The sequence below is a fragment of the Tenrec ecaudatus genome, chromosome 12 (genome assembly GCF_050624435.1).
Source record: "Tenrec ecaudatus isolate mTenEca1 chromosome 12, mTenEca1.hap1, whole genome shotgun sequence".
In the NCBI taxonomy this organism is placed as follows: Eukaryota; Metazoa; Chordata; class Mammalia; order Afrosoricida; family Tenrecidae; genus Tenrec; species Tenrec ecaudatus.
The window spans coordinates 108,691,647-108,701,309 of NC_134541.1; the positions used below are offsets into that span (position 1 = coordinate 108,691,647).

The 9,663-nt window shown below is 40.0% G+C and overlaps 1 pseudogene; it reads right to left on the minus strand.

The window, feature by feature from the left end:
• Window positions 1–803: 803 nt before the first annotated feature.
• On the minus strand, window positions 804–1,760 carry LOC142422821 (olfactory receptor 1f45-like; annotated as a pseudogene).
• Window positions 1,761–9,663: the final 7,903 nt, after the last annotated feature.

Genomic DNA, 9,663 nt, shown 5'->3' on the forward strand with positions numbered 1-9,663 from the left:
GAACACAGAGACATTTATTGGACATCAGTATCAAACAAAGTGACCGTGATGGAGTTAGACCAAAACCATCACTATAGTCATATAGGGACACAGACAAAGCATAAACATTGTTCAAGCTACAGAAATGTCAAAGTGTCGCCCATCCTGACTGATAGGAGGGATAACTTACTGCTTGCTAATTATAGCTTTCACTTCTCTCTAGTCTTCCTGCTGTCTAGAGAAGCTATTGCTGTGTCCAATGAGAATTACTGCTACCTTGTGTCAACATCAAACCAGATCACAAGAACCCTTAAAAAATCAGCTAATGCTCAAGTTCTGGAAGACCTTTCTAACACCCTGAGACTGGGAAGTTCCTCCATGAATGCAGTTCTTCTTGATGAAATGAGCAATGAGCCCAGTAAGCTGGTGGTGTGTTCTGGTGGCTTGACCTGGAGGGCATTGGCAGTTGGACTAGTCACATTAGTCAATCAAAGACTTTATATCCACCTCTTGCATTTCCATATGTTCCCCCAAATTTTAGCCTACTGCCTCCATTTCAAGAAAAAAAAAAAAGATTACTCAACACCTCCCTGACAATGAAAACCTTTAAAATGTAATAGCCCACAAGCCAGGGTAGGTTTTAGGAATCTGCTTTTGCATCCCTCTGGATCATTCTCGAGCTCCAGAAAGCAATATCACCTACTTTTTGAAACGCCGAGTCTTATTCTTCCTCAACCAATACGTAGATGGACAACTGCTAAGTACTAGAGACTAGGGAAAGGGAAAAATATTTTATTACTAAGTATGACATTCCTTTATGACATTTAGAACCCATCCATTGTTGAAAAGAAAGCAAAATTAATATAAATTACTCTTGTTAGGGACTCTTTTATGTCCTTGTTCCTGAGGCTGTAGATGAAAGGGTTCAGCATGGGGGTCACCACCATGTACATCACAGCAGCTGCAATGTCATTCTCAGCCGAGTAGGGGGATGCCAGGGTGAAATACACAGCAATGATGGTGCCATAGAAGAGGGACACCACAGTCAGGTGGGAGCCACAGGTGAAGGCTTTCCACTTTGCCTTTGTGAATGGGACTCTCAAGACAGCAGCATTGATGAAAATGTAGGAAACTAGGATGTAAACCAATGGGATGATGATTACCAGGTCCCCCGGAGTAAGAATCATCACGTCATTGATGTGTGTGTGTGTCAGATCAGAAGAGTTTCAAGAGAGGAGTCACATCACAGAAGAAAGGGGGGATTTTGTTGTCTGCACAGAATGAGAGTTCAGCCATCAGCAGGGTGTGCAACAGAGCATTCACATTGGCAATGCACCAAGACCCAACAAACATCAGGGAACAGAGCTGATTGATTGGTCACCTTTGTTGTGTAGTGTAAGGGTGACATACAGCAACAAAGCGATCATAAGCCATCACAGCCAGAAGGAAGTTGTCCATGACAATAAACACAATGGAAAAATACATCTGTGTGGGACACTCAGGGAAGGAGATGGCCTGACGGCTGACTATGTGATTGAACAGCATATTGGGGATGATGGTGGAGGGGAAACAGGTCACAAAAGACAGATTGCTAATTAAGAAGTACATGGGACTGTGCAGGTGGGATTCTGTGCTGATAGCCAGGATGATGAGCAGATTTCCCAGGATGTGGCCAGGTACATGCTCAGGAATATCATGAAGAGTATCTGCTGCTGCAGGGGCTGTCTTAAGAGCCCCAGGAGGAGGAACTCAGAGACAGTGGCCTTTTTTGCCCGACTCATGATAATGATATCAGGTCAATGCACTATAGCCTATCAGAGACCTAGACAGAAGTGGTTAAAATGTGTCAAATTAAATGTCAGAGTAAGGTAAGTGTACAAATCAGTAATAGAGTTCCTAAAAACAAAGTCTGTCCACTGCAACTGTACTCCCTGTTTTACATACTCAGTTCTGACACTGTTCGTACTGGACTTACTGATGCATGTTTCTTTAAAGTTGAAAATCACATAAGAATATACAGAGTTCAACCGAGTGACTACATTTCTTTCTGTTTATATATATTTTAGCTCCAACCCTAATTCCTTTCTAGCTACTTGAGAGAGAAAATTATTGCTCTGTTTATCATAACCTTCAACTGATGACAAGATTCAAATGATGGATTGATAGTCACAACTCTTAATATTATTGACCTGAGTTGAAAAGAAACTCATTATCTTAAAAAAACAATTATGAATATATCACTTGTTTTAATCCTAAATGGGGAGGTAGTTTCTGTAGTTATCAGATATTTTTACCTTCTGTATGACTAATCAATGTTTATTTTTATTACAAGGATTAGAAGTTGTTAGAAATATAGGGAGGCTCTGAATAAGTGAGGAGTGGGCGTTCATGCTCTTAGTCCTCTGTTCAGGAAAATTGTTTGGGGAAAATCACAGAGTTGGCATTTACAGGAGTCTTTATGGTCACTGGTGCCAGATTCCCTGAGAGCCTCATTAGACACAAGAAGCCAATAATTGTCTCACCTGCTTTGGGGCCCCTTTAGACCAGACTATGAACACAAGGCATATTATGTAATTCCTAAGCCAGAATTTATAGATGAAACCATCTTGATGCTTGAGTTAAGCCCTAAACAGAATCCCCTAGGACATGAAGCTTCATCACTTTGTTGATGTGGGCTTCTGTCTATGGACTTGGAAATTCCATTCATAAATATATTTTTTCTTGTTTCCTTGGTTCAGAACATTGGGAATTGCAGTTTTGTCTGTGTAAACCTGTTTTATTCCGGTCTAATAATCTGCATAACGGTGGCATGATTGTAATTGTTGGAGTGCTAATTTCCAGATCTGCAGTTCAAACTCACCAGTCGCTCCCCAGGAAAACAATGAGGCTGTCTGCTCCTATAAATATTTATTTTCTCACAATGCCTATATTTGAGTCATTATGAGTCAGAATTGATTCAATGGAAGTGGTTGATTTGGATATATATATATATATATATATATATATATATATATATATATATATACTGACTTATGTGCCTGACAGCTGCGATGCTGGGGAAACACTTGTTCTTAATCATGAAAACATTTGGTGTGAAGTATCATCTCTTTGTGATAAGGTGTTGAGGGATAGGGAGATAGATATTATCAGGACAAGCACAGCATGTCATGACTGAGGATATCAGGGTATGGATCAGATTCCTCTTGGGATGTCCTCCCAATCACAACAGGTCATCATGTTCTCAGAATTCTCCTAGACCATAGGGTCAAGTGTGTGTACTCTTGCAGACCAATTTATAGGACATTATTCTTTCCTATGACTCTACTGATGAGTCCTAATTGGATGAAGGAATTTGGAATGTGTAAGTTATTATCAATAAGGCTTTGTGTGAACATAACATCCAGAAGCTGGAAACTCTCCACTTGATCACTGGACTGAAAATCAAGTGTCTGTAGAGAGGAGCAAAGGATGCAAACACAGACATAGGAGTGGAGAGAAGCTGGAGAAAGAACCGATGGCTTCCAAAATGTGACTTGAGATTTTCCTGACAATTTGGTACATTCTGGCTTCACCCACTGTTGTCAATGACAAACCACAGCCCAGCAAGCCCTGCTTATTTACTTTCACCTTATTAAGGGTCTGGCAATCATAAAATTCTTAAGATGTTTTATTTTTTTTAACATCAGGCACTAAATCTTCTTAAATTAGATGGAAAACTTCCTTTGTTGGATTCGCATTTTAGAAACTATATTTGGTCTCATGTGGGAAGGTAGCAGCAAGGCGACAGAAGATTTATAGTATTTTAGTATTTTTCACTTGAATATTTTAATAGTCTATTTGTTGAGCTAAATTAGAGTTGCAAATGGAGAGAAAGGCTGAAGGTCTCCTTTAAAACAGTTAGAGGAAAAAATAGTGAATGTAATTGTCCTAAAATAAAGTATGGAACAAGTTCAAGATGAAATTCCAGAGACCAAAACATGATACAAAAATGGTAGAGGAAGAGATGAAAAATTAGACCAGGAAAAAGGAGACCATCATGTGGAAGATGCTGAAGGACACATGCATTTATAAACACGGAGTGATGAACAATGCCAGTGCATGAGAAATCAGGTAAGATGAATGGTTGACACACTGCATTTGTAAAATTATGTGTTAAATAATATATTAAAGATATCTCCAAGGAATAGTTGATGAAGTGACAACTGGACCAGACCCTACTCCCTGTCAACCAGTAAGTGTTCATTTTCATACTGATCATGTTGTTGTTCATGTTGTTGAAATGTTCTCCTAGGTTGGGTTCTCTAAAAGGACACTTTATGATATTTGTTGGCTACAGGATGTTAACCAGAGATAAACTCCCATGGAAGGGGGTGGTGGAAGCAGGATTGTGCAATGGGAAAAGTGAAATTCCAATACAGGCTGCACACAGCCCCAGCTTGCTCATCAGGGATCTCTGAACTCTAGGTGGTCCATCAGAGCCAATGTCAGAGCTGAAATATCAAGGCCCTTCTACCAGAAACATTCCCTGAACGTTGGCCACCAGGCAATGGTATGAAATTCAGAGGATACCATTTACTGCCCAGGCTATCCTGTGTGGAACTGAAGAACTCAAGATCTTTCCAGAAGGTTATCTGGGCAGCAGAACTCTTTCCCCACCCCAAATGCTAAATAGCAAGCAAGGCTTATCCTTGGGAATAGTGAACAACTTCAACTTAAAAATAAAGTTTCATGCAGAACTGTGTGAAGGAGAGAATATCTTGACTGTGTCACTAATCATGGTTTTTAGTTACCCCTTTATGTTTTAGTTTGTCTTTCAAATCTTCTAGAATCTACATTATCTATGTATAATTATTTAAACCTTTCAAAATCCAATTGCAACATTGATAAAGAAAACATTTTATCATTTTATTTGGGTATCATAGAACACTTACATTTATTTAGGGTCTCATACAACTCTTATCACAATCCATTTATACTTCAATTGTGTGAAACATATTTGTACATTCATCGCCCTCATCATTCTCAAAACATCTGCTATCCACTTAAGCCCCTGCCATCAGCTCATTTTCCCCCTCCCTCCATGTCACCTCCTCCCTCATGAAACTTTGATAATTTATAAACTATTATTTTGTCCTATCTTGCACTATCTGACGTCTCCCTTCACCCACTTTTCTTTTGTCCATCTCCCAGAGAGGAGGTTATATGTAGATCCTTATAATCAAATCCCCATTCCAAGCAATCCTGCCTCCACCCTTCCAATATAGCCACTAGCATCACTGGTCCTGATGGGATCATCCTCCCTGGATTCCCTGTGTTTCCAGTTCCTATCTGTACCAGTGTATATCCTCTGGTCTAGCCAGATTTGTGAGGTAGAATTGGGATCATGATGGTGGTGGTGGTGGGTGGAGGAAGCATTTAGGAATTAGAACAAAGTTGTATGTTTCATCATTGTACATTGCACCCTAACTGGCTAGTCTCCTCCCCATGACCCTTCCATAAGGGGATGTCCAATTGCCTACAGATGGGTTTTGGGTCTCCACCTCAAAATTCCCCTAATTCACAATGATATGGTTTTTTGTTCTGATGATGCCTGGCACCTGATCCCTTCGACATCTCATGATTGCACAGGCTGGTGTGCTTCATCCATGTGGGCTTTGTTACTTCTGAGATAGATGGCCGCTTGTTTGACTTCAAGACTTTAAGACCCCAGATGCCATGTATTTGGATAGCAGGTCACCATCAGTTTTCTTCACTACATTTGCTTATTCATCCACTTGATAAGAAGAACGTTTAAAGATTGTGAGAGTTACATAATGTCTAATCAACTGTGAAGGGATGGAGTCTAGCCTGTCCTTGATGTTGCAGCTTGATGACCTCATTGGGAGTAAAAAAGGATACAAATAGCTCACTAGAAACCAGATATACTCAATCTGCGCAAGACATTCCTGTTGACAAGCTACATGGTGCTACACTGATGGAGCCAGAGCCCTGGAGCTGGAGGAGCCACTTGGAGGCCCACATCAGAGCTGAGATGCTTCCACCACCACTGGGTCCACAAGACGTTCCAAACCCTGGTGTGTGAGCTTCCTGCATTTGGCGTCATTTTATGGCTGTGTGAGTCTAAAGAAGAATTTATGGACTAGTATCAACATATGGGGTAATATCAGACTTAGGAACTTGATCTAGACTGGGCTTGGATGTTTTCCGAATATGTAATTACTCTTCATATAAAGCTCTGTCTCATACACATATTGTCTCTGGATTTGTTTCTCTTGTCAACCCGGACTAACATAATGATATTGATAAAATCATGCATCAACCATTTTCTATCAAATCAACTATGATGCATAGAAAACTTGAGGGCAAGTAGAACTGTCCTATAAGATCTCAAGGCTGCAATATTTTTGTCTGTTTTAATTTTGTTTACTCTGCTGTACTTGAAAAGCATATACCAGTGCAATAGTGCCTGCACATGCAAAATCATGGCATTGATTATAGTCTTCAAGTTGTGCAACTGTTCTCACGCTTTCTTTTCAGAATTATTCTTCCTCATTAGCATACACGCACTGGCCCCTAAGGTTCCTGTCTTGTCTTGCAAGTTACTGTGAGTTTTATTTTGAAGAGCTAGTTCTTTTTTCTTCCTTTTTTGGCAGTACTAGGTCTTAAAAAGTAGCCCTGATTGTGTAATGATTAAAAGTTAGTTGTTTGGCTATGGAAAGGTCCATTGTTCAAAACCACCAGCCTTTCCTTGGGAGAAAGACAGGGCTTTCTAATCCCATAAAGAATTAGTCTCAAAAACTCATAAGGGCAGTTCTACCCTGTCCTATAGGGCTGCTATTTGTCCGAACTGACTCAAACACTGTGAGTTTGTCCTTAAAAGAGCACAATGATAATGGCATAACCTTTTACAGTTAATCTAAACTATTATTTGCTTTTAGGAAGATTTCATGGGATTTTTTTTTTTTTTAAGATTTAAAGATGATCTCAGGACAAGAGTGGCAGGGGTTCCCTCAACCTGCATGACTCCAGGAAGTCTTGATTATCCTATCATTTTAAATTCTGCTCTTTACTTCCCCCTCTTTTGATCAGGATTCTTCTATGGAAAGTCTGATCAAAATAAATCAGTTCTTCTGGTTTCATGGCAAGGAGGCCGTGAGTGGTTCCAAGAGGCAATTAGTTTGCCACACCTTCCCTAACCTACTTTGATTCCTAAATCTCTTTCTTCCCTGTGTCACAGTCCAATAGAGGCCAGTTGTTGTGTTTTGAATGTCCACTTACAAACCTGTACAATCTGAGGCACTACACAATGCAGTGTACAGTATAAGAGATCCATGAAACACGTTATTAGGTCATCTGACTATGATGTCCCTTGACACCAGAATCCTAAGCATCTAATCCAAAGGACCACACCCCATGACATTTTGGCATGTGCATAAGCAGGATCAGCAGCTCCTCTTTTCCCATCTTCTGTCATTGGTTTTTATTATATCTGTCACATGACTTTTGCAATTTTAACCTTTGACAAGTGTATGATATAGTGACCATAATGGGCTATGCAAGCCTATCCATAATCAACATTATATGAGTATTCTGTCTACAAGGGACCCCTTTAGTTTTCCTATAATCCCTGGTAACCCCTAAGAAACTTTATTGCCTACACACTTGAGAGTATATATTATGTGTCTGTTGGTGGTTGGCTGGTTCTGCACAGTACAATGGTTTCCAGTGCCATCCATACGGTCACATATATCAAGCCTTCACTTCTCCTTGTCTGAGTAGAGTTCCAGTGTATCTGGACACTGTTGTGGTTCTCCCTGCATCTGTTAGTGGCCATTTAGATCATCCCCCCTATTGCTGGTAGTGCTGCACTGAACACTGGTGTACAAGACTCTGTGTCAGATTTTGCTTTCAAGTGTTTGGGATATAGTCCTAGAAGTTGAATTTCTGGCTCAGGTAGTAGCTTAATTCTGAGTTTGTTGAGGAGCTATCACATTGTTGCCTATATGACTTGATCATTTTGCATTCCTACCAGCAATTGAAAGACCTCTATTTCCTCACATTCTCCCAAAATTTGTTGTTTTGTTTTTTATTTTGTCTTAGTCATCCCAGTGGGTGTGGAATGCCATCTCATTTTGGTTTTGCTTTGCATTTCTCTGATGGTGGCTATTGATGCTGTGCATCTTTGCATGTGTTTGTTGACTCTTTTTAAGGCTTTCCAGCTCTTGTAAAAATCCATACATTAATTGTGTGAAGTCCATTTGTACATATGTTGCCATCATCCATTGCAAAATATTTTTTTCTACTTGAGCCCTTGGTGTCAGCTCCTCATACTTTCCCTTCTTCCCCATCATCATGAACATTGATAAATTATTATTATTTTCATATCTTACACCGCCTGCTGTCTCCCTTCACCTATGTTTCTGTTGTTTGTCAACTAGGTATGTGTGTGTGGTATGTGTGTCTGTGTATCGATCATTGCAATCAGTTCCAACTTCCTCTCCTCCCCTTCCCCCCACCCTCATGGTATCGCTGCTACTACCATTATTGTTCCAGAGAGGTTTATCTGTCCTGGATTCCATGTACCAAGAGCTCTCAATGTTCCTCTAGTTAGTTAATGCTTTCCCCCCCATCCCCACTGTCATTACCCTGGTTCTACCTCATGAATCTCGCTGGACCATATCATGTATACATAAGATTTTATTGGCTATTTGAATGTACTCCTTGGGGTAATATTAATTCAATTGATTTGCCCATGCTATGACGGGTCACTTCTCTTTAGGTTGTAAACCCAGAGCAGAAAGCCTCATCTTTCTTCTGAGGAGTGGCTGGTGGGTATAAACTGCTGACCTTGCAGTTAGTGGCTGAACTCATAACCCAATACATCATCAGTGCTCTTATTTTTGTGTGCATACACACACACACACACACACACACATTATAGTAGATTCATCTTCGATATCTGATTCACCAATGATATTTTCCCAGGCATTAGCTTGTCTTCTCACTTTTACAAAAGTCTTAGGATGAACAAATGTTTTTAATTTTTAAGAGTTCTCACTTATTTAATCTGTCTTTTGTTGCTTCTGTTATTATTTTTATATATTCTATTGTTAAATGCAGAGGAGCGTGAATGGTGTATTAGTTAGGTGTTGGGCTGGAATCCGCGTGGTTGGGGTTGAAAACCAGCAGCAGCTTTGTTGGAGAAAGACTGAGCTTTCTACTCCTGTAAATAGTTAACATCTTCGACAGCCCTGGAGGGTCAAAAGGAGTCAGCATTGACTTGAAGGCAGTGAGTTTTTGATCGCTAAATCCTAGACCTGGCAAGATAGCCCTCGTTTGTTGTTCTAAAATTTTAAGATATGTATCTTTGGTTCCTTAATCCATTTTCAATTTGCTTTGTGTGAATTAAGAACCATATTTCATTTGGAAATCCAGTTTTCCCAGGATAATTTATTGAAGAGAATCTTATTCCCATCGAATGGACTTGGTACCTTTGTCAGTACTCATTTGAGTAGTCTGGGTGTATTTCTGGCTTCTCAGTTCTATTCCATTCGTCCGTGTGCAGTTTGTTGTATCAGTGCCAGCTTCCCCTGCCATGTCCCTTTTAATCTCTTGTTGCAGGTGTTATCTCCGTACGTTTACCTAACCTGCATGTCATATATATACATTCATACAAAATTGAGA